At 39.0% G+C, this 25,580-nt stretch overlaps 1 protein-coding gene and 1 pseudogene across 1 annotated transcript in view; one reads left to right on the top strand and one right to left on the bottom strand.

Moving 5' to 3' along the window:
* Positions 1–906: 906 nt before the first annotated feature.
* On the bottom strand, positions 907–4,026 carry LOC106857503 (kinesin-like protein KIF11; annotated as a pseudogene).
* Positions 4,027–4,502: 476 nt separating this feature from the next.
* The window catches only part of KLHL32 (kelch like family member 32), a 116,684-nt gene continuing 95,606 nt past the window's right edge, over positions 4,503–25,580 (top strand). The window contains exon 1 of the mRNA XM_014883642.2: positions 4,503–4,671. The gene's annotated coding sequence lies outside the window, so the exon portion shown is untranslated. The remainder of the gene's footprint in view (positions 4,672–25,580) is intronic.

Below are 25,580 nucleotides of genomic sequence, written 5' to 3'. Positions count from 1 at the left end.
AAATTTTGTATTTACTTTTCTTCATAGTGTCTGAAGGGGTAACACAAAATTCTATATTTATGTTTGAAAGCAGTCTCAGTTTTAAGTTCAAGCCAGCTGTACCCTGAGGCTGAAACATGGCCATGTTTTGGCAGCAGGGAAGACTGCCATATGTTGCAGTGATAAAAAAATTACACTGATGCCAATCTCTGAAGTCAGTCTTCTAAAAAATATATAAAGGAGCATATTTGTGGAAATATAAGCTTTTAGAGAGAGAGAGAGTAAAAGAGCTTGACAAGCCTTTATTTAAGGATAATTTTTCTGTCTCTTCAACAGTAAATGCTGCAAATCATAATTCACTGTTGTTCTTGAGAGAAGTTGTATATAATACATAAATCCATTGCATCTCCCTGTTACACAGAATTGCTTACTGTCTAGCTCTCAGCTTTCAATTGCCATAGGACAATTCCATGTGTTGAATAAATTCTTACTTACTGGCTGGCTTTTGGTGAGCACAAACTGGAAATCAATAAGAAGACCTTTTCTTTTAGGAGTCATTCAGGCAGGCCTCTAAATGAGAGAAGGGATGTGGAGACCCTGGACCTAGCTGGCAGCACCATGACATATTCTTTCCTTTTTTAAGGTCAATATAGGCCATTGGTTTGTAGCTCTCATGGGTGAGTTCTAATGCTTTTAAAATTGGCAATTTGTTTTATTTCCAGCAGTATGTCAAGGATCTTTGAACACAACTTTTTGTATTCTTTATATGCATATAATAAAATGTATTGTAGGATATATTCTTACAGTGTGGTAGTTCCAAACTGCATCTACTACAGCCTTAATGCAGAACAAACTATCCAGTAAAAAATATGGATCTCAATCATAAACCTTCTGTTCCCTACTACAAACACTGAAGCTGCTGTTTTTTTGTTGCAGAAGAACTGTTACTGATTCATAAAGCTGATTATCTGAGCAGTTTTAAATTCCCTCCATTTACCAGTATCCTGAGGTGTATTTTTAGATTGCTATGAAGTTGCTGAGAATAGACTATGGATTCCACCACCACCTTCTTTTATGTCCATGAAACATAGGACCATAAACTACCATTTATGTCCTTCAGCTTTTGAAAGAAATTATCCAGAGATGCAATAAATTTGTTTTGAAGCAGAATTTTTATTGCTGGCTAGGTCAATAATTTCCAGATAAACATTTTCTTGCCCAGTAGTCATGGTAGTCTTCAAACTTGCATTTTTTGACAGCATACAAGCTAGAGTTCTGCATCTTCTGTGCCAGCGGGTTCAGCTGGCTTTGAAGTGAGGAGGACACTAATTAATTTGCATTCTTTGCATATACACACTTTTCCATTTCCACTTCTCTTAAATTCCCACAGTACTTGGCATCTGAGAAAAAATACTGGCTGTTTCTGTAATTTTTTCAGAGTGAGACAGAGATCTTCTAAGAAGATACTGTTTTTTATGGTCCTCTAGCTCATCAACCAGAAAATTTCCTTATGTTATTCTGAAACAAACAGTTTAGTTCCAGGAAAATTTCTGCCATTGCTGTCAAGATATTTAGTGCTTCTCCTGATCTAGATATTTGCTTCTCAGTCAACTTGATTGGCTCAGCTTTACTAGCAAATGGCACAGTCCTATTTTGTAACACATTTTCAGATACTTGAGAAAGTTCAGTGGTCAGCAATTTTTAAACAGAGGTAAAAGACCTTGATACAACTAATGCAAATACATTATCTGCTGAATAACTAATAGATAGGAGGACACCTGCAAAATATGCATAAGATGTCAACATCTGCTGCTGCTTCAGACAGTTCTCACTAACTAAATCTTGTACTTTATTGACCAGAACATTAATTCCTCCTGAAAATCTATTTAGATGATAGCACTGTGTTGATCAACAGCTCTCTTATACAGTTTTGCATGGATACATGATTTATATTAACACTATTGACCAAATGGCTACAGCTGTGCTGTGAAGTTTTTGTGTATTCAGAACTGAAACCATACATTCTTTCTCAGCTAGAGGAATCTTGGTTTCTTGCAGATCTGTCTTTCTTTTCAGTTGTTTCTCCTTGAATTGCAGATCTGTTTTCATTGTTTCATTGCTTTTATTAATTGTGAATGGTTTAGGAATTGTTTTCACTACTTTTTCCGTGGTGCTCATTATCTCAATATACTCTGTAACTTGTTCTTCCCATACTGACAGCTTTCCTTTAAGGGCTACATAAATTTTTTAATGATAATATAGATTCCATTTTACTCTTGTGCAGAAAGTGAAGTCTCCTTTTAGGTTCTTAATCTCTTCAGTATCTTCCTCAATAACAGCTCCTTTTGGCAGTTGCTGGTTAACTTAAGCTTTCATTATGTTCTTTGCTCTGTGAGCATACTCCACTGTACTGTGTTTTCCCTTGGGATTTATAGATGTGGGAGAAACTCTGGCTATTACTGATGTTCTTTGTTGTTCTCTGAGAGTCTTGAAGGATCCTCTTAGGATGCCCTGTGTCTTCTTCCACAAGAGCAGCAATAACTCTTTCATGGATCAGAATAGATTACTTGGTGTTTCCAGCTTCATGAACTCTTTTACCAACTGCCCCAAACTGAAGTGTTTTTTACCTCTTGCAAGTTTATATTCCCAGTTCTAACAAGCTCTTGTCCATCTGCTCGAGTTGCTTTCATACAAAAGGTAAATGTAAAACAGTAGAATCAGCTGGAATATGCATTCATGTAAGTAGCTGCAATAGTTCTTTTTGCTGCATCTTTTTCCAACATTTGGTATGCTTAATTTTTGTTGCATTGAGGTATTTCTCTTAAGCCTTTCACATTTACATGTGTCTTGTGTATGAGATCATTGAACATCTGCAGTCTTTCTCTAGAGCTGGGAATAGGAGTAAGATAAAAAAGCCCCTCATTATATATTTCCAGAATAGAGAATTTCACCAAAAAAAAATCATTGTTAATCTCTGTGACTTTTTCTAATATTTGATATGATGTATTGCCAAGCTCCTTGTAGTGGTGTCTAGCAACAGAACAAGCAGTGACCATAAGCCAAAAGACAAGAAGTTCCACCTCAGCTTGAGGAAGAACTTTACATTGAAGGTGGCAGAGCCCTGTAAGAGGCTGCCCAGGGAGGTCATCCCTCTCAGGAGACATTCAAAACCCTCTTGGACACAATCAAGGAACTGTACTGTAGCCATAACCGTTTTGTGTTGCACATGAATTAACTGAATCTAATGAAGCACTGGCCTTGTCTTTATGCCTCTGTTTTGGAACAAAAATGGGCCTCTGCCTGGTATTGCACTGCATAAGCACCAAGCTTCTTGACCCTTGACTTGGGAAAGCTCTGCATTACTCCCAAAAACACTCCATATACTGCATCCGGTGCACTTTCTGAATTAACTTTCCAGTTGTTACTGTCTGCTCTGCAGATGAAGAATTCGGGTATTTCCAGATACCTTTCACAAACACCTTACAACAGAACAACTCATCTGTCAATAGGTTTAGCTGAAGGCCCACATGCTATAAAAGTGCCTTAAGGAATTGTCATTTGATAAAGGCTTGAACTCCTCTGACGTGGCACGTACATAAAATTTAGTAAGGAGGTGTGTTGGAGGTGGAGGCAGAGATTTTTGGGATCTACTGTTTTTATGTTAGCTTCACAGATCAGAAAACAGGAACTAAGCTCCTAAGAAAATCCAGTAGCAAGATGAAAACTGCTCAAAAGTAGAGGTGCTCTGTGTAATTCTCAAAAGAGTACTTTATACTACATATTAAAGCACGTTCCAGTCTTGCTGATGATTAATGGATCACTAATCATTACATTTATTTTTTAATTCTCCTGAATGTTCTTCATAACCATAGGATCAGTTAGAGGGTGCGGGAAGAAAAGTTCTCACCACCTCTCAGTTTCACGAGGTGAGGCTGAAAGAACAGCGCTGTCCCTGAGCCTCACTGCAGAGCTGAGTCCTGTGTCGCTGCAAAGACGGCATTTGGACACAACAGCGCAGCACTTGTATCTCAGACAGATGTCCCTCATCGCTTTTGCAAATAAGATTTTTAAAAAGTTACATTAAACCCCGTAACAGGATGATAAAGCAGTGATGCCTTAATATCGTAGGATGTAGTGCTCTGGTCCTGACCCTGCAGAGACCTCATCCTTTCTAGCCGTATATCTTTGTCCTAAAATTCCCCTTCCCAAATGTCCCTCTGACAGCCCTCCTGACCCCGCTGTCCCGTGGTTATCCCGCCTCGCAGGTGCTCTTCCTACAAACTTAGCGCTACCTAAAGGGCTCGTTCAAGCAGGCCTTCTCCCTCCAGCCCTCCCGCAGGGCCGTAGTCCGGGCGGGTGGGCAGCACGGCGGCCCGGGCCTCCCGGGGGCACGGCGAGCTGCGGCACCGGCCCTGCACCGCTCCGGGCGCGGCCGACACCGGGGCCGGGATGCCGCGGCCCGACCCGCCTCCTCCTCCGGCAGGTGCGGCCCTCCCGGGCCGCCGCTGCGCACTGGGCGGGGCGGGGAAGCTCCTCCTGCTCGGGCACCGGAGCGGCACAGCCGGGACGGCGGCTCTGCGGCGCGGGAGCTGCTTGCCCGCGGCTCGTCCCCCCGCTGCCGTCGGAGCGGAGCGGAGCGGGGCGGAGAGGCGGCGCCGCCAGCGCCGTGCGCGGCCCCGGCACCTGCCCGAGGTGAGCGAGCGGCCGGGCCCGAGGCGGCGCCTGCCGCCCGTGTTACCTAACCGGGACCAGGGCGGGGGGCGGCCGCCGGTCGTGCCCTGCAGCCCCGGCCGCTCAGCGCCGCTGCGGTGGGGAAGGGGGCTCTGATGGGGAAGGGGGAGGCGAGGGCGAGTGTCCCCGTTGCCAAGGAGACGGGTCAAGCGGCAGCTCCAGCCGCCGGGGCGCCCCCGGGCACCGAGCAGCGCTCCCGCCGGCCCTCGGCTCCGCGTAGGAGGCGGCGGGGAGCGGCGGTGGGGGGAGGATGAGCCCGAGCCCGGGCGGCTCCGGCGCCGTGAGTCCCGCTGGCCGCCCGCGGGGTTATGCGGGGACGCGCTCCAGGTGCCCGGCTGGCGGCGGCTCCGTGGAACATGGCTCTGCCGCCGCGACACGGGCGCTGGAAGGCGTCTCGGTACTTGGTGCGAGCTGCGCTCGCCTGTACCGCCACTTGAAGCTACTCGTTTGACTGACAAAAACAAGCTTTTGCTCCTCTCCGGCGTTTAAATATGCGAGAGCTCGCAGCCGCAAACGATCCTGGCGCCCTGATTGCTGGAACATTGTATCTGCAGCCTTCGCAATTCGAAAGGTGCTGCTCAGGTGGTTGTAGCTGATGGTGGGGAAAGATTTGGTTCCCGGCAGGAAATTTCTCGTTTGGTCGATGTGGAGCAAGAAGCGCGGGTCCCTGTGGTGCCGCAGGTTGCCGATGGCTCATTGCTGCCGCTCTCCCAGGCCAGCGGTGCGGGCTGGATTCCGCCCCTGGAGCGAGCCCGGCTTGTGTGAGCAGAGTCAGGGTGACAGCTGATCCATAGCTGTCACACCAGACCCTGGGAAGCAGCGTGCTTGGCACCAGACACCGCAATAAAATGTGAAAGAAACGGAATTATGGCTTAAATCTTACCACGGGGAAATAAACTACAGACGTTGATCAGAGCAAATAGTGTGTGACTACAGTTTTTAAAGCTTGTAATGAATTTTTCCAATTTTGTAGGGCTAGGAAAATATCTTACAAACGTTTCTAAAGCAAGTTGGGGTTAAGTCTTATTTGGGTAAATGTTTATGGCAGTATTTGTTCAGTCGTGAAAAGATCAGGAGCAGACCCAGAGGCCACAATCCTGTTAACTGTAGCGCATAGGGTAAAGGATTACTGTAGCCCTGCCAATTCCTGTTGATTCTGGGATCTGCCTCCATAAAGCAGTTGGCAGGAGGAAGACCGCTGAGGCGTGTTCAATTCTTTAGAGTTTTTATCTGAAAACCGTATTTGTTGTTTAAGTAGATCCTACAGAAATCCAGTGATGTGCTGAATAAGTAATACAGTTACCACAGATGCTTAAAAAGCTACCCATATATGGCTGCTCAGTCACATTTCTTTGTGTTATTCGAGTTTACAGATGATTACAGAAATTTTTTTCTTTACTTTGAAAGTACTCCAGAAAAACTCCTTTAATCTTTTACCTGCTTTTCAGACTGTGAATAATTTGACAGCATCTTTAAAGCTCTGTAGTTATTATGTACAAAGTCCTACCCTAGATATAGGTATTCTCAGAAACTGTTAGAGAATAATAAGCTCTTGATTAGTCGGACACTAACAATAATGCAATTGTACCAATTAAAATCTCTTAAGCACAAGATTTGTAATTTTTTTAGGTTCCTACAGTGTTTATAAAAATGTTGTGGTTTTCTGTACATGCAAGCAACAAAAGACCCTGTTAATTCCTGTATAGGTATGCATGGAGAAAATGTACATTTGGGCAGCTTTGATTTGGCAGCTGGGGGGAAGATTGTACTCCTAATATATATTCGGAGGGAAAGAAGTTGCCTTGGGGCTTATTTGAAAATGGTCCAGTTAGATTGGCAGGTGCACCTTTCATTCAATTCCAAGCAAGAGAAAATGCTGTTAGAGAAGGGAATTTTAATATGGAAATTGAAGGGTTGTTTATTTAACACTTTGTAGCTCAGCACAAACCACGCAGCAGATGAAATTAAACACTGTTTTTACTGTCGGAAAACAATGGGATATTTTAAAAGTAAAGATGATCATGCAGAAATTTAATTTATGGGTATCTTTCTATGAAAGTGAGCTTGGAAGTGGCTGTGTTTCAAACTGACCGCGAACAAATGGTGTAGAATCTTGCCTTGGACAAGAAATATGACATTCCCACACATCTTCTAGTGGAATTGTAACCTTTCTTCAGTCTTCTCTTTAAGACAGGACATGAACAACTGTGTTTAAGATGGTAACCTCTGTTGAAAAGTCTGTATATTGCTGATTGCGTAAGTGAATTTGGCCCAGGATTTGAATTTGAACATACAAAGAAATTTGAGTAGCATCAAGAGAGGTGGGTTTTTTTGTTTTTTTTTCCTCCCTTTTTAATAAGAGGAGCAATAACTTTTGATTTTAGGGTAAGGAGAAGTATGGTTAGAAGATCAGGAGCAGATGGAAATTTATGCTTGCCTGGGTCATTTCTTCAATGGGCACTTACAGAGTAAAGTAAGTGCAATTTGAAGAGAGAAAATGCCGTGTTCATTTAAAAAAAAAAAAGATTTTTTTGTTGTCTATTTTTGATTCAGAATGTCTTTCTTTTGCCCGAAAAGCCAGAAATTGATGCGACGTAGCTTCTGACACTGATGATCAGCTTCTACAAAGCAGCAAAAAGGAATGTATTTAATAAGAAATTCACGGCACTGCTGTGGTGTTTTTGATCGATTCTGCTGACTGGAGTATGGTGAACTTAATGGCCAAGAGTGACAGTAATTTAATGCCACACTAGCATGGGGAAGTGATGATTATAAATTGAACTAGAAGTGGGAATTGGATTATGTGAAAAATGAAATTAATTTAATCACTTGTGTGAGAACAGATGACGGTTATTGGGAAAAACTAGCCAAATAAAAATATCATGCAGTGTAATTATACTAGCAACCACATATTTGTCTCATTTTAATTCTTTTATTGAAAAAAAAAGTTATCCTTCATATTCCTCATCCGTCTAAGACTTTCATATACTTGCCAGCGTATTCTCTGCTCTTAGGACTTCAATTACCCTGATAGCCCTGATTGCAGGAAGTGGAGGCAATCTTGTGTTTGAATTTTTGTTTCTCTCTTCTTTGGAGCTAGAGGAACAAATTTTTAGCCAAAAGGTTAAAAATTACAAGATTTTCCTAAGAACTTATTGAATTTTTAGAAACTTAATTTTTGATTTTTTTAATAGTTTATTTCCCACACACAAAAAAAACACCCACAACCCCAGACCACCGTCATATTACTAACTGGTAGAAGTAGTATATCCCCTCAAATTTATTGAATTATCTGATGCTTATACTTATTAGGGAAAGACAGGATCTTTGACATAGTGATTTCTAAACCCTCATTTCTTTATGTTCTGATTTAGATGGCTTTTTGACCACTTATGAAATAAAATGAGGTCTGCTGCTCTGGCATTCTGTGTGCATACTATATTGCATGACTGTATGCTTGTAGATAGGATGCTTTTATTTCCAGGAGATTTTTGAAATTTTGCTATCAAATTCTGATTGCTGAAAATAAGTAAAGAGTAGAAACCCTTCACAAGGTCTTGTAGTTGTTTTAATTAATTTTTTTTCTCTTTTAATTTTGTCTCATGTGTGGATTTTACCCCCGAGTGAATTTTGGGCTTTGAACAGTTAGAAACTTCATATTGAGAGAAAATATACTTAGAAGACCATTTTTCGAGGGGCATTCCTGTGAAGTCTAACAAAATTTCAGGGACTAGAGGCCACTCTGGGAGGTAGTTTCAAGAGACAAAAATGAAACAATTTTGTTGGAGTTTGACAGTGTAAACTGTGAGACCAGGAGAGCTTTGAAACTCCTGGTTCTGGGGTGTTCCCATGTGGATCAGCCGCCCTGAATCTGCCTGACCTTTATAGAAAGGCAAATGCCTAATGTAGGTCAGAAAGGAGCTGCAGCAAGTCCTGGGCAGCTGGCCTTTGTTCTGGATTCTAGAAAAATGTTTTGTCAAGATTTATCAGACGTGTATTTTAGTTGCCCTTTTAACTATGGAAAAATTTGGACTAAGCTGAGATTCAACACTGAAGTCCATTGCCAGGCTTGTTGTGGATTTGCAACGTTCGTCTTCCTTTCTGGGGCAGGAGTTTTGCACAGATGAGGTACCTGAATTAGGAAACCTTTTGTGCTCCTTGCTGTTAGTGGCAGTGAAATCACTCGGGACAGGTAGCTTGTGCAAACCAGGGCAGTACCAAGAGGTCTTAATGCACCTACATACACAGCTAGAGCTTCAAAATACAGCTCTCCTTCGGCTTGAGACAAGAAGGATGCTGTTTCAGAAAGTGACATTCCAGTAGTGAATGCTGTGCAAATTTCAGTCAGTTTCATGCCAGTTGGAAGCTGTTGACCTTGATACTGACAGTTGGATATTTCTCTGTGATGAGAAAGCAATGAAATATGTTAACAATTATGAGTAAAATAAATCATAGGCTTCAGAACATCAATAATACTTGAGAATTCATGCTTTTTTCCCCCTCTAAGTTAGGTGACTACTCTCAGCAGTTATGTAAATTAAGAATTTGTTCTGCCAAAATTTCCATAGCAATGTGCTGTGGCAGTTTAGAAAAGCTTTAATTGTAGGGAATGAGCTCTGTGGGGGGATAAATATTGTAAATATTTTGATTCGTCACTACGTGAAGGTTAAGGTTGTTCTGAAGAGTCTTTTTCTACAACCATCTGTCCTTGTTTTTCCTGACAGGAATGATACATATAGTGGTGGTAGTTGACAGCATAGATATTGTAATGTTGGAGCCTAATTTTCTGTTTTTCCTGGGTGCTGTGATTGTTTAGGATGGATCTTAACGTTACGGATTTTTCCCCTCAGTAGTCTAAACTCTTCAATTTTTTAACCCCTCGTGTCTCCAGAATAGCTTTTCATTCTAATCTTCAGTAAGAAACTAGTTGGAAAAAATTCTCAGTATCACTTGTTTGGATTACAGGGGGGTTTTGTTTTGAAGGTATCATATCTCAGAGTGATTGAGATCCATTTCTGCACTGTTGATAAGGCTTGATTTCTGTCCTGTATGTTCTGTTTGGTTTTTTAAGTGATTGCTTAAGTGAAAACAGCATTGCTTAGATTAATAGCGAATTTTGAAGAAGATGTGAGCAAGCTTATGGCCTTATTATGTCTGAAACATTTTCCATCAGGTGTCACTTGAGGTCAAGCAAAGTAAAAGGGCTACTGCCCTTTTTTAAGCAAAACTGTGCCTCTACCTGGCCTATCAAGACAAAACAGATAAAAACCTGTGCTTGAAGAAATGTCATCAGGATATGTGGAATGTATATTTTTCAGGTTTATTTTTGAAATGTTCTAAAATTGGTCTTAATAGTTTTTCCCCAATGTTTATAAGATAGTGTCCTTAATAATAGTTTTTTCCTGATCTAATACAGATGTTAAAATTATGTATTTAAAGCAGTAAGAAGAAGGTTCTCCCTTTGAGGGTATACCTCTTCTGTGATTTTTGCCTTTTCTCTGTTAGTTTTGAAAGCTCCCCTTTCAGCCTGTGACCTATATTTTAGTTGCATAAAGCAACAACAAAAAAGAACAGAACTGGGACTTTGACTTGAGTGAACTGTGAAGATCAAAATAGAGGTCTCAAGAGCAAGGCTGAACTGAAGTGCTGCCTTCTTGTGGGGATAAAAGTACCTGTTTTGCGAGTTTGATGTATTCCTTAGCTGAACTTCCTTTTTTTTTCAGTTTTTCTGTTTCCGTAGAAAACTCAGACAAACAAACAGGAAGGGAGCAGAACTCAGCACTGCAGAGTGCACTGGAGTGTGCCATCCCCCTGCTGCACTGGGCTGCCCATCCTCGGTTAGGTTACATTAAAGTACACTGGGGATTGCTTGCAGTCTATGGTGACTTTTGCATATAAATGCTGTATTTGCTGTTAGGGAAGGTGTGTGGGAAATTGAACAATGGCAATGCAAGTGAATTCTTGTCCATTTGCATTTCATGATGTGGCTCCATCCTCCAAACACACTCACAGAATTGAAGAAACCTAGGTGTTGCTGGAATGTAAATAGAAGAACTAGATGTGCTGTGCTTGCTTACTTAGGGAGGATAATTCTGAATGGAGGTGAAACAGAAGTAGGACTTCAATATTAAAGAGCAAGTCAAACTCTGAAATGTTTCAGTAGCCAGGGCTGGCTACCTAATACAGGAGGAAGCTCTCCTGGACAAGTGTGACGGGATCATCAAGTATATATTCAGTTTGAATTATGCCTTTTTCTTTTTCTTTTTTTTTTTTTTTTTCCCCCCCTTTTATTAGATTTGTTCAATTTCTTTAGGACCTTTTGATCACGTCCATCATGCAAGTGGCATCAGATTCCATGTTTCACATCTTGGATGTAAGTGACAGCAAAATTAGTGGAGTTTATATTCCTTGCAGCTGTTCACATTTCCCCAGGATTCCCAATCCACCGTAGTGCAACACTACCTTAAAGGCTGGAAAACTGCTAGATAGGCTGTTTGAATTTACTGTCTTTTCTAATTAAAACTAACTCTTGCACAATGGAGTTGCATTGATTTTTAGTGGTGTTGCTGGGTAAGTGAAGAGAATTAAGGCTGTAGCAGCAGAACCTTGTCAGTTGTAATTTGTAGCAGTTTAAGACATAAATACCTCCAGCTTCTCACCTCCTTCTGCGTGTATTGCAGAGCTGGAGGAGTAGAACCAGTGCCTGCATTTTGTCTGGTTGTAGACACTATTGTGGGATGTCAGTATGGGTTTGTACCATGACACAAGTGTCACCTGTGCTCTGGGGCAATAATATGTGGCAGAGCATGGGGCATACAAGGGAAGGAGAGTCAAAGCATCTTCAGTGGCATAGGCTGATTGTGTGAATTACATATTATGTTTCTGCATTTTGTCTTATCACTGGCCTGTGTACTTTGAGTGTTGAAAATTGTTGCTGGAAATCCAAGGGTAAATTTTCATAGGCTGTCTCTCTAGTTCCTGATATATTTATTCTTTGGCCCAGGTAGTGAGGGAGATTACTATGTTTGCCCATAGCAAACCATATCAAGCCCTGAACACCTAAAAGGAGAAGGAAAAAAAAAAGTGGTAATATAGCTCCAGGGATCTAAAGATATAAGAGACAAGGGTAGGATTTTGTTGTTTGTTTGGGGTTTTGTGATTTTATTATTGTTGTTTTTTGTTTGTGTTAGGATTTTTTCTGAGCTTATTGGTATAGTCTGTGGGAGGAAAGGAAAAAGTGTGAACAGAAGTGTTTCTTTTGCTTAGACCTGAGGAAGGCATGGAAGTCTAAACATTTGTCCATTCTTTTTCTAATTCAGTTTCTGCTCCTAATTAAAGATGAGAGATTAAAAGTTATTTAGCATCTTTATTTTAGATATTTTTCCTTGACACAGCAGTTTTTCTCCAAGTGAGGAAAACTTGTGTCTCAGACGAAGGAGGGCTAGGGAATGGTTGAAGAAAATCTTGAGCTATAAATTCAGAACCTTCTATTTGAAGGAGAAAAAAAGCCCCTCTATTTGTTGTCAGCTAAGGTTATTTTCCATCTGTTTATCTCTGTTACATACATTTAAAAACTGTCAGAAGAACCACACTTCATCAGAAAATTCCATCTAATGGGTTTATGACACCTTGTGCATCTTGTTTTGACACAAGATGTTCTGCAGCTGTATTGGCTTAAGGTACCCCGGCCCTCCTCTGCAGCTTGTTGCTCATGTGTTTTGCTGGCATCACTGTTTGTGGAGGGGTGTTGGGGACTAGATCACCAGCATGTCTCCTAGGGCCTTTAAGAAAAATAAAAAAACCTCCCCCTAAAAATCAAAAAGCAGCCCCACAGAAGTTTCTCTTATACTTTTAAACCAGGTCAGGCAAAAGAAGGAAGTATGGAAGCCAGCAGTGCTGCTGAACTTGTACCCATTCTGTCTCGAAAGAAGAGAAAGTTGCTTTGACCTGTGATGAATATATGCAGACTAGAGAAAGGCATGTGGACTGCAAGTGTTTAGTTTTCTTTCATATAGTCGGGGGTAAAAGGTGTTAAAACAGTGGGTTTATTTAGCAATTTCTGGCACTGATGTGTAGTAAGCAAATGTTTACACTGCAGCTTGCCATAAATAAACAGAAGGGCGTTTGGAAACCCTTACCAGCTTTTGTGTAGGAGAGAGCAGTCATAACAAACTGGTTCTGTGAGAAACTGAAAACAAATAAAAGATGGGCTGTTATTCATGGTTTGCAAAGGCAGAAGAGACTGTGAACAAAAGAAGCAAGTAATTTTCAAATACTGAAAAACATTGTTTGTGAACCTGCAATAAATTTCAGTAACATTTCATGTTCTCCTGTTTTCAGTCTTTAGAAAATCTAAAGAAAAGAAGGGCAAATGATTTTAACCAAATCAGAGAAGGGTGAAAGTCTTCAGCTGTATTCAATATTGCTGTGAGTCTTTTTTATCTCCCGAAGATATTTCCAAGAACATTTGCTACCTGTTTCTGAGTGTTAACAATCTTGCACTCACTGAAAAGGGTATTTGTAGTTAGGTAAAGAAAAGAATTTTTTCAAAAAGCTTCTGGCAAATCTTTTCCTACAAGGAAAGTATTTTAGTACTTAATGAGATTATTATCTACTATAAGGAAGTTGTTTTTCTTATTATTTGGTGTTCTTGGGATTTTTTGAGTCTAACATTATGGTATGAAGTGATAGGATAGGATAAGGAGGCAGTAGAGCATCTCCAGTTGGGTAGCTGAAGCATCAATTTATGGTTTGTTTTAAATAGTTGTTAAATGGTACCAAACCTCAAAATCCATTTTTATTTTATACTGACACATAGTTTTTGTGATTGAGTAATGTCAGAGTATCTTAGTAGCTGATAACTCATGTGGACTTTTTTTGCAACTTTTTTTTGCAGTTTTCATGCAACCACAACAATATACCAAAGAATCTCTAGCCTTAAAAGATAGACTAGACTCAGACTAGAAATGGAACTGATGAAATGGTAATAAAAATCACGACTAAGGCTGAACCTTTTTCTTAGTTACTCCCTGTGTGAAATGGAAATGTGTCTTCAGCAGTCTGAGAGTCTTCACAGAGACTCTTTTGGTTGTAGGGTTCCACTGGAACCAAGCAGGCAGAGAAATTGTTGTTAATAGCTCAAATGTCTTTGTGACCTGTGATGGTAGGAAAAAGCAATAGGTTTTACAGAAGAGATGAAACCTTCCACATAAACTGCCATTGGGGCATACAAGTTGACTGTGCTGTGTAGAGATACCTACTTAGCTCTGAAAAAATTAGCAAAACATGTGGGAGCACTATTTCTGGTGTAGTATTTTGAGTGAGCAATGTGTTGAGAAATTACTTGCGTGTCTGCAGGTCTCTGCATTGGGCTACGTTGAATGCAGGTGAGGTGGCAATCCCTTGGGAACTGCAGGTCAATAAATTCCAGTCTAGATTCAGCATTCTCTCTTTCTGTGAGAAATAGATTTCAAAGACCACGTTTACTTCGTAATAAGTTGCAGAAACTATTGAGTCCTAATAGTATTGCTGCATCAGATATTGATTGATCTTTGAGAAAGTTTGTATTGCCAGTAGCACTTACTGAAGGAATTTCATAAATAGCTTTTAGTTCTAGTTAGTGTGCAGACTGTGCTCTTTCTCTCCTGAAAATGGGTGACAAGAGTTTATTTGATTATCTTTAAATTGGCATAAGTACATAGATAAAAACTTGTATTTATTTTTCAAATATAACCAAGAGTTAGCTTGAGAGCGAGTTAGTGAGGAAGCCAGTCCTAGTGGTGATGCAAGAGCTTTTATATGCTCAGTGATGGGCAACACTGTCAGATCTACAAGTTAAAGGGTTTGCAAGGTGGGATAGCGATCTTCCACACTTTATTTATTTATTTATTTATCTATTTATTTATATTTTGGAGATCAGTTGTCTCCTAATTAGATGGGGGTGTCTGTAGTGTTGAATAACTAAGGTAAATGAATAAACCTGGCCAAAGTAGTCCTGCAGTTCTTGGCTGCACTAGGCATCTTACTGTCCAAAGATGGAAAAGAAACAGTGAATGTGTGCTTAGAGTGCTGGATCATGTACAATACAATGGCTCAGCTCCTTGGCAAGGTGAGGAGCAGATTCTCTGGTTCAAATCCAGCTTCTTGTGTGTGCCATTTGGTAAAGAGGAATCAAACACAATTTCATTATCCTCTTAGTCCTTGGATGTATCTGCAGTATCCTTGGGCTCAGCCATTGGAGGGGGTGAGTGGGTGCTTCAGGACATCTTTATGCCAGTCAGCATTTTTTGGGCCAGCGTGTCTCTGTTCCCTGCTCAAGACACTGATGAAAGCTTCTACTTGTTATATCATTGAACGGCTTTTAATCTTAGCATTGTCATTCTCAAGCATTCAAAGTCTAAAAGTCAGTTTCCAGACGTCAGTAATCACATTAATTCAGACATTGCCCAGTAGGAGTCATAAGCCTGGTGTTACATTATGTTTTCAAGCTTCTCTCAGTAATCTTTAGCCCTATAAACTTTATTCTTTTTTGTGAGGTGAGAGCTTCAGATACAGTTTTATTCCAGGAGATACATTTGGTGACAGGGAAGGAAACCACTACGACTGGTTTATTTTGGCTATTTCATACCTTTAAATGTGTTTATGTTCTGATCATGGCTTATCTGTGATTGCAAAAAACCTATTCTCTAGTGTTAGAGCCTGAGTTAGAATTTTCCTTCCTAAATCAACCTGTGTCTGATTAGAAATTCAGTTGATTTTAGGGATCCTGCTGTCCCATTGATTCTTCTAAAGGTGTACTAACAGTGATATATTTGAATTATATTATTTGCTGTGGTCCAAGTATAAAAGCAACCTAGATAGCTTCCATATGGGTTAGAGGCTGGGAATCTAAACTAATGAAAAAGTAGCTGGAGTAAAAATAATGTGGAAGTGTTCTGATACAGCATACAAGTCAGAATAATATAGTAAAATACAATAATTCAGATTTCTCCCAAGTAAGTTAACTTTTTAAAATTTTGCAAGGTGTCTAGTATAAAATAATATTGTTTTGTTGGACATACACAGTTTAATTTTATCACCATTCTTTTCTGGAGTTGCTTGTCCCTTTTATGTCAGCAAATGTTGCTTTTGCTTGTTTAAAGGTTCATAGCAGCTGGATTCAAATGCTTTACTCTCAAAAAAGAGTGATTATTAAGTAGTTAATCTCTGATCCTGCTGGTACCAGCAATATTTAATGTCTTTTAAATAATTAAAAATGCTAATGCGAGATCTTGTCGATAGATAAACTGCACAGTTAAAGCAGTTAACAACATAAGATCTAGTCAAATTAATTGTGTGATGGAAGTTCTCTTCTACTACCAAAAAATCCCAAACCAGCCAACACTGAAGTGAACCACCCTCTACCCCCCTGCCCAAACCTGTGTAATACAAGCTTGATAACTCTGTGCTCTGCTAAAAAAAAAGTGGCTCTTTCAATTTTAGTTAGAGCTTTGGCTTCTTAGAATAATAACATTATTACGAAAGAAGGGACTATTTTGGCCTTACACGAGTCCATGAAGAAGAGATTTGGAGGAAGAAATCTCTTCAGGGCTCTCTTGCAGAGTTTTGTTGCTACCATATCCAGGGAAATCTTCATTGGTTTTGAGATATGATAGTAATAGGCCACTGTTGTCCCTTTGGTTTCCATTAGTTTTGATTTTCTTCTCTAGTTTTGATAGAGATGTCCACTGTGGCCTCTGGGAGCAGTGGCTTTCCCAGACATCATAATTAGCAAAACTATCTTTCAAGAAGGCTACTTAGTGTGACTCAATTCTGACATATTCTAGTTTGTTGCTTTACTTTTGATTATCAGAAGCATTACATTTAAAAGCAAAAATTTTAGTGACTGTTGGAAATTTATTCAAGGTGCTTTAAATTGCTTGGGTTTTTTTGGTTGATAACCATCTGTTGGAAAACTTTGAAAACACCCTCACTGAAACTTAGCTGAAGAAAATAAATTCTTTTTCTCTTTGTCAGGAGTCATTCAGGACTCAGCTTACTCCCTGGAGTAGGAATGTCTAGTGCCACCTGAGGAGGATGTCCTGTGTGTCCTATGTCATCTTTCTCATCTCCCCAGACAGATGACTTAGATACTCTACAGGGTCTGAAATAACAGTACATTTCTGTATATTATAAACTGAATTCAAGTCTTAATTGAGTTTAATTGGAAAAAATTAAAAAGTGCCTGTATGTATTGCTTACAAACTATTATTTTCTGTTTATCAAGTGAAATAATCATCAAACTTCACAGGAACGGTAGTTGCACTTGCATTGCTACCAAGTTTTCCAATTAAAAAAAAAGGAAAAAACTATTTGCTTATGACAAAATAAGTATTTAGTGCTACAGTACATTTGGTTTGGATTGGTATTATTTCTAGACAGGAGTTAAAAGGATTCCTAGGCAGTTCCAAGAAATGGAGAAGACTGAAAAATTCATAAATGTGCCTCACTGGGACACCTAACAGAGATGTGGAGGCATGTGTATTTGCTATGGTTTTGATTTTCCCCCTTTTGCCCCTTCTGTTTCCTTTTATGTGATAAAATGTCTTCAAGAAGATTGGAATGTGGAATAAGTAGATCATATGGGACTAATATGCTCTTGCATGCATGCAGTACGTTCACAGTCTTCTCAGCTGTATCACAGAGAATCCCAAAAAAGCACAGAATTGTCTAGGTTGGAAAGGATCTCTTGACATAATTTAGTCAAAGCCCCCTATTTAAGCAGGGTCAGCTAGGTCAGATTGTCCAGGATAGTGTCCAGAGGTGTTTTGAATCTCTCTGAGAATGAAGACTCCACAAGCTCTCTGGGAAATCTGTTCTGATGTTTAACAATTCCTCACAGTAAATGGCATTTTCTAGTGTTCAACAGGAATTCCATTAAGTTAGAGAAGAAAGAGTGTTTTGACTTGAATTAAAAGTTGCTATTTGTAGCACTTAGTAGTTTTTGATAAGGTAATGATTGCCCTTAAAATTAAAAAAATAAATGTTATTTTAGAAACAAGGAAACATGTGCCTTTTCTTTTTCCCCTCCTGCTTGGCACTGTTTAGCTTTCTCAAATATTGTGGGATCCTAGTGCTTGGCATTCAATTCACAAACTTCAGTTAGGCGTGTAGGTCTGTCTCTACAAGTCCCTGATGTTTGGTTCTAGGAGCAGAATTCACAAACACTCGCGGTTTGCTGAGCTTACCAGTTTAATGTCTGGGTAGTGACACATGCTTTAGAACAAGGACTCAACAAGTTACAAGTTGCTTGCATGTATATAAAGGGAAGAACAAGATTTCAATTTAAGTGATAGAAACAATCAAATGTATACAAGTTTTAAATTCTTCACATCTGCCTTATGCAGTCTTTCAGAGGTGCCCTTGGGAATTTAGACAGCAAATTGTTTAAAAAAACCCCAGTTTTTACTTTCCTTATGAAATTTACCTTCTGGTTTGTTTGTTTTGGTTTTTTGTGATTTTGTTTGGGTTTTTTTTCATTTGTTTAAATAATCTAAGAAGTATCGATGCATCATTTGCCTAAAAATGGATCTGAGTCTGTCTTTAAGTCTGTGTGTACCCAAAGGATTTAAAGTATGAATTCTTGGATTGTCTCTGAAAAGCAGAGAATAGAGCACATTCAAATCTGATGTTTCCAAACAATAACTTATGTTTCTCTATTAACCTATTTGATAGAGCTTAATTAAAGTGATATTTTACTTTAGTAAAAAGTATTTCGTTAAACTGAGTTTCTTAGGACGTGTTGTCAAAGTTATGACTAACACGACAAATATATCATATGCATCTGCACTGTGAGTTTTTTAGACTGTATTTCCTGTCGCTTCCCCTCCCTACCTGGTATGTCCCTCCTGCTCTGAGAGGAATTTTTATTTGTTGTATTGACACTGGGTTTTAATGACAGTGGTCAGTATCAGAACATTTTCTAGGTAGCTGGTTTGGAACATTAAATTAAGTCTGTGCTAGAAATGAAGCATGTGTTGAGTAAAGGATGAAAAAAAAAAGGTTATCTCTGATCTCCTATTTCTGTAAAATACTCCAGTATAAAATCTAGATTCTGGAAAAATCCTTGGAGAAAAAGAATCCACTAACTCTGTCATCAGCTTGGGCAGGGCATTCAGCTTTTTTCCAGCATAAGAGGTCAGGTGTCTTGATTTTTCCCCTTATGTTCCCAGCAGATATGTGAACCACAGCTTCCTCTGGTAGAAACGGTACCATTCCCAACTGCTTTAAAAGCTCACACTCAGGCAGATTGCATTCATAGGGAGCAGGGACAAGGCCCCTAAGTAAATCTGCCTATTGATGCCCCTCTTGAGTTGAGAGCATTTGTCCTTCTAGTGGTATGGTAAGAGCTTTCTCCTTTGTCCAGGTAAGGTTTGTACAGTCCCATGTGTATAGCAAAGCTCTTGCAGATTTTTGTCTGTGGGTGCAAAAAGTCCGTCTGACATCTTCAGTGCCACTTTGGCTCTCCCAGACCAGGCATCTCTGTGTACTTGTCTAGCTAGGCTCACTGAAGTTTTAGAGGTGGCAGCGACTGTGTAAACGTGTTGCTGCTGGTGAATATAAGAATTCGTGGTCTTAGAGTAACAAAATATGTACATGATGGAAACTCTATTTTTCCTAAAATACAAGTGGTTTCTTTTCAAAAGAGGAAAACCCAGGAAATAGCTGTAGCTGGTCTTCATCACCAGCTTCCTCCATGTTTTTGTTTCCTCCTCCTACTTCTTTCCCATTTGACATTTTCCTCTTGTCCTCATCAAGATGAATGACACTGCCCAATTTGCTTAAGGCTGTCAGAAATGTTTTGGTGTCAGTTTCTCTTAACAGAAAGGTGTTGGCAAATATCTTTGTTCCCTTACCTTGAAGAGTGGAGGACTAGTCCATAAGTCAATTTGTGTCTGGTTCTTGGGTCCTAAACACAAAGAATGGTGACTTGTTAAAAGGGTCCAGGGAAGGATCACAAAGATGGTAAAAGGGCTAGAGCACCTGTCCTGCAGAGACAGGCTGAAACAGTTGGGACTGTTCAGCCTGGAGAATAACTTGGAGCCTGGCCTCACAGTGGCCTTGGAGTAAGGGGCCTTATAGAAAGGAGGGGGATTGACTTACATAGGCAGGTGGTAGGACAAGGGGTATGGTTTTACAGGGTTTAGGTTAGATGCCAGGGAGCAATTCTTTATTCAGAGAGCAGAGAGGTACTGGAACAGATTGCACAGAGAAACTGTGGATGCTCTATTCCCGAAAGTGTTGAAGGCCAGGTTGAATGGGACTTTGAGCAGCCTGGTCTAGTGGACCCTGGCCATGGGATGGGGGGTTGGAACTATATGATCTTTAAGGGCCCTTCTAACCCAATCCATTCTGTGATTCTTTGATTCTATATGGGGTAAAATTGATAGGGATTTTAATAATCAGTTACTCTATGACTTGAATCTTTTTTCAAAATAGAAACATGGAGGTCAGTAACCTGTTGCAGTATTTTGATGTTTATAGAACTGTTGTGTAGTTGTACTTTTACATACAGACATTTTTTTTTTCCCCTCTGACTCCTGGCATTGAAACCACCCACTGAACACAGAGCAAGTATTTTATGTTATTGGTAATTATGCTGTAAGGGGCAGGGTGCGGGGGGAACCTACTATTTGAAATATTGTCACTGGCCTGGAGGTACAAGTTACATTGAAGTATAGTTCTGCCACCCTGTGGCTACTGATGGCCATTCTTAGAAGGTACATGTTTATTTAACTGCTGGTAGTCACAGCCTTTTAACTTTAATGCTGTTTCACAGAGAATGTTGAAGGGCTATTGCAGATCCCATAGAGATGTATAAACTCTCAGTGATTTTATTGAATTATATAAGTACTTGTTCACTGGAAATGCCATGTAGACACATAACTGATCACCTCAGTAATGCAAGACTATACACTATTGAGAAATCACACTTTTCTTAGTATTTTTGTGTGGTTTTTTATGTTTCAGTCATAGATATGAAAAGTTCATGTGGCCCAATCGCAAAGCTTGTAGACTACAGTACTGTGTATCTGGTGTAAATAGTCTATATGCAGATTTGAAGTGGTTTCAAAAACATGTTTATGTATTTTTGACTCTTAATACTCTAGAAAAGAATAATTGTGTTCAATAAAAGCATCTTGATGGTTGTGAAAGTTAAAAATCTAAGGCTTATCTGAGTGAGGCCCTGTTGAAGTTTAGATACTTCATTTTGAGAGTGCTTTGCATATTTGTTGCCTAACTTTCAGAAAGATTAGAAAATAAGTTCATAGAAAAATAGAATAGTTTGGGTTGGAAGAGACCCTTGAAGGTTATCTGGTCCAGTCTCCTGTCATGGGTTGAGATTTCTTCAATAAGATCAGGATCAAGTTGTAATTTTTTTCTCCCAATCATGATAAATGAATCTGCTGTAAGTTATGTTCTGCTCCTTTCAGCAGGTGAGTAATTAGTGTCATAGCTTAAATGACAGCAACAGTGAGTGCTCTGAAAAGCTAAGACAATAGTGCACAAAGGTATGTTACTACACTTGAATAAAACTGTTACCTTTTTTCAAATGAAATATGTGAAACTGTGGAAGCAAACCTTGTCTTCAAAATCATCAAACTTCATCTGTGTAGTTTCCCCTTGAGTTTTGTGATTGTCTATGGTTTTATCTCTGGAATGTAACAACCTCTTTCTCAGGTGGTAGTTTAGGTAAAATACGCCTTAAGTTACACAGGTGACTGTGAACCTGGATTTTCATTTTATCTGAATGTGTATTCAGAAAAAAATTGTCAAATGCTGATATATTGAGATATGTAGAAGATATAACACCACAAAGAAGATACAAAGATGTTGTTCTACTCATACAGCCTTTAGCCCTGTGATTTCATTTTATATTTTTTGGTTTAAGATCCTAATTAGTCTGTGAAGTCAGATGGTAATGTGGTAGTAATAGAAAATAAACCTCATTATTCTAATTGACTATAGCTGATGGCCTGAAGATAACAATGACCTTTCCAGTCTCACAAGAAAATAGTTTGTAGTTAATCAGAAGACTGTAGCAGTTTGAATTTTTTGTGGTTTTATTTTATATTTATTTTGCAGAATTTTTTCTTGAGGTGTTTTGACTGACTTCTGTTTCCACAAACAAATCCAGGTTTTCAATTTTTTTATTCCCTTAATATTGTAATTTGCATTAAATCTAAGTGGGGTTTTTTCAGTACTATGAAAGTTTTTTTTCTTGAAAGTCACTGCTTTGAGGCACTAAATTAGATGAGCAACTTGTGTTTGAGCTGAGTGATGGTTTCACTGACAACATTGGGCAGTGGCAGAGTTTTTCTCACACTTGACATTCTTGAACATTTTTATGGAATGAGAAACATATTTCAATTCTCAAAGATCTCAATGAAAAGAGGAAAGTGTTGTCTCCCAGGCATATGGAAAAAGTGTGTTCATATAATCAGAAGAGCAGGTTTGCAGTCAAACTTTAAATGTTTCCAGGTGTTTTCCTTTTGACAAATTAATTTGGCAGAGATGTGATTTAAAAAAGTAGAAGATAATGTTGTCCTTTATTTTCTGTGAATAGTAAACCCATAGTTTTGTTTCTGAAGAGACTCTTACTTTGAGAGAAGGTGAAGTACAGCTTAAAAGGATGATTTATTCTGACTTATTAAAACCACAGGCAAAAGCAGAAGCTCCTGTGAATAAGGTTCCAAGCTAGAACAGAAAATTGCCATGGGTAAATCTTAATGGTTTCGTTCTGTATCCATGACAGCCTCTGTCAGGATGTGCTATGATGCCATTCTGAAATGAAATTAATATAGTGTACTTCTCTTAGCTTATAAATGTTGTATTTTATTTTTTTAAAAAGGCCAAATTTAAACCAGATATTTGGAGCTGTCAAAGTGAAAATACCATTTCACTGTATGCAAATGCTTTATCTTCATGACTTATCCAGTTGGTTCAAAATTTGAATTTTTTTGCAGGAAAGAGCTCATGATCCCTTCAGTTTTTCCATGCATCTAACTTGAAGTGGTATGGGTTTAAGTGGAAGTGTTTTTCAATACTTAAAATACACACTTGGAAAAGGAGTGACTTGAGGGAAAGAAGACCATTAACTGAAGATACTACTTGGAAATGCAAAATATTTAAAAAAATATTTATTTATTCAGTATTTTTAGTCTTTTTAACCAGTTCTTGAGCATGTGAATTTTAATAAATTTCTATATAAGCTAGTTTGGCACACAGCAAATTTAAGATAAGTAATGTTGAGTTACTTTTTTCCAACATAACAGCAGTCATAATTAACAATGTTAATAAATATATCAAAATGAAATACTGTTATCTGAAAATATACATTATCTGTACTTACAGAAATGAAAAAAACCCAAATTTAATATGAAGTTTTTTGTATCAACAGTTTTTTTATGGTTACTGACAGGTTTAGGAATGTAACTAAAAGCTACCTGTGTGAAATAAGATTAAAATCTGTACTTAAATACTCAGGGTTTGAGTGAGGTAAAATTAATTCTTTGAAATGTATTTTTGATAAGCAGTATTGTTTTAAGTAATGTGGTAATAGATAAATGAGTGGCTTTCCCAATTCAAAGTAAAAAATTAAAGGAGAAATTAGAGGGCTTTTCATACACTGGAGGACTTTAAAGGCAGAGCAGTACCTAAATAATGCAGTGCCATTCTGTGAAGCTTAGTGGTAAACAGAAGATCAGCGACTTTATTTGTGATGAGCTAGGTGAAAGCTGCTTTAAATGGTACCAGTGTAAAGGACTCCAGAGTTCCCAAAATCCTCACTGCATCCTGTATTAAGAGATGGGTACCAGCGATCTCCCCAGAGAGGCAGGTCGGTCTCCTGCCACTCGTGAGTGGCTCTGAAGCACCAGGGGCTGTTGTGAGGAGTGGAGCAGTGGCTTCTTGAAGACATCCCCAGGGGTTCTTGGCTCTTCTACCTCTCTCCAAATGTGCATCATCACAAGAGCAGAGATTGCATCTGCCTGCAGTGAAGAATTATGTATGTTGGCTGCCTGGATCTCAGTGAACTGTTTGAAAGATATTTGGCTCAAATTTTGTGTTGCAGCTTTTCACAGTTAAGCTATCTTCTTTATGTGGGATAAAAGGCACCAAATGCTCTCTAATTTTCCACCCTGTCCTTTGAAGGAGTTCTGATCCTGGCCATGTTTGCAAGAGAGCATCTCTTCTGTCTTTTAGTATCTCTTGAATACTGTATTAAGCTGAACTCTGTGAATTGTTAGTCGCCTGTGTTTCACTTTGATTTTTCTCACTTTTATTATTTGTCAGTCTCACCAAATATCTGAGAAGGGCAGAGTCTCACCTCTCCCACGATAGCACAGTGTGTTACCTAGAGCCGTGGAGGCAGTTAAGTAGGGTTTTTCTGATTCCTACATAGGTAATACAACCCTTGCTTTCCCCTAAACCTAGGCTGGCGCTCAGGGAATGGGAGTGAGGTAGTTTAGTAACTCCCACCTAAGAAGTAATTACCTTAGTGAAGAAGAGAGGACAAGCTTTGTGTCAAATGCTCTTTTATTTTTGTATTAAGAACACGTTTAAAGTCAGGATTTTAAAATAATTTCATTTTTGACCTAGCAAAAATAATGCTTATATCATGTTCGGTAAGTAAGTTCACACTGAAGTTCATTGTAACTCAATTCTTATTTACTTAGAGCAAATGGGAAAATTATTGATGAAACCACCAACGTGGTAATTATTTTATATAAGCTTGAATTATGTAGAAAACCTGCGTGTTTTCAGGCATTGTTAATAGATTGTCATTTCCATTATGAATATACATTTTTACTAGTTTGCAAGACAAAGGAAGCATAAATAGACTGGTAAAATTGTTTCTTAGGTACCAAGTACAAAATACAGAGCCTGTTTATGCAACAGAATAAGTTCTGTAATGATCTGGACTATGGTTTGGGGTTTGGGCAACTTTGTAAAATCATACGTGAACAAAAAAAAAAAAAGCTTGTTACTTCAAGGGGGAGGAAATAGTGAATTTGGAGACATTTAGGTTTCTTTCAGAAAGTAGATTAAATACGAGTTTTATTTTGATCTCCTAAACCCTTCCCCCCTTAATCTAATCCATATTCTGGTGGCTTGTATTTTCAAGAATTAATCAGAAATATGTTCTCGCCTTCAGTTTGTTTGTAAATGATACAGGAAAAACAAATACCCCCCCCCCCCCCCAAATGAACCCACCAAAAGGATGAGAAAAGGTGTAACTGAAATTCTTTCAGTGCCTCTTATGCATGCTGTATAAACTGTGAACGTGGTATTGGCTCCTCAAGATTCATTTAAATGAATGAGACTTTTTCTGGAAAAGGGCACGTGCATTCTGCCAATAAATACTTCTGGATACTAAACTACTTTGTCTAATATTTCCAAACCAGTGTTATAGCCAATTAAAATAAAGGAAGAAATATTGCCTGCTTAAATATATTTTTTAAGCAATCTTTGAACAAATAATTCCTGAACTCCACTGGTAATTTAGATTAAAGAAGTGGCATAGCCTAACAATGTGCAATGGATGCAGTAGAGTGTCACTTCATTCCAAGATTTCCTGAGAGTGAAAAAAACCTACTGTTTATTTTGCTGTGACATAAGACTGTGACAAAAATATAAATGGAAAGACTGACATTTTGTCAGGCAAACAGAGCAAACACTGTTTTGATGTATTAGTTTGTTATAATCATTTGTATGGATGGTGTGATTTCTTTTGAATTGCTGACCTTTGAAATGTTTACATATGAAACTACTGTTGAGGGTTTTTCTTTTTTCCATTTAGGAATGGTACACCATTGTCTATCAAAATATTA

Source organism: Sturnus vulgaris, chromosome 3 (assembly GCF_052056855.1).
Source record: "Sturnus vulgaris isolate bStuVul1 chromosome 3, bStuVul1.hap1, whole genome shotgun sequence".
Taxonomy (NCBI): domain Eukaryota; kingdom Metazoa; phylum Chordata; class Aves; order Passeriformes; family Sturnidae; genus Sturnus; species Sturnus vulgaris.
The sequence above is the reverse complement of the archived record's forward strand: the minus strand, read 5'-3'. Positions and strand labels throughout refer to the sequence as shown.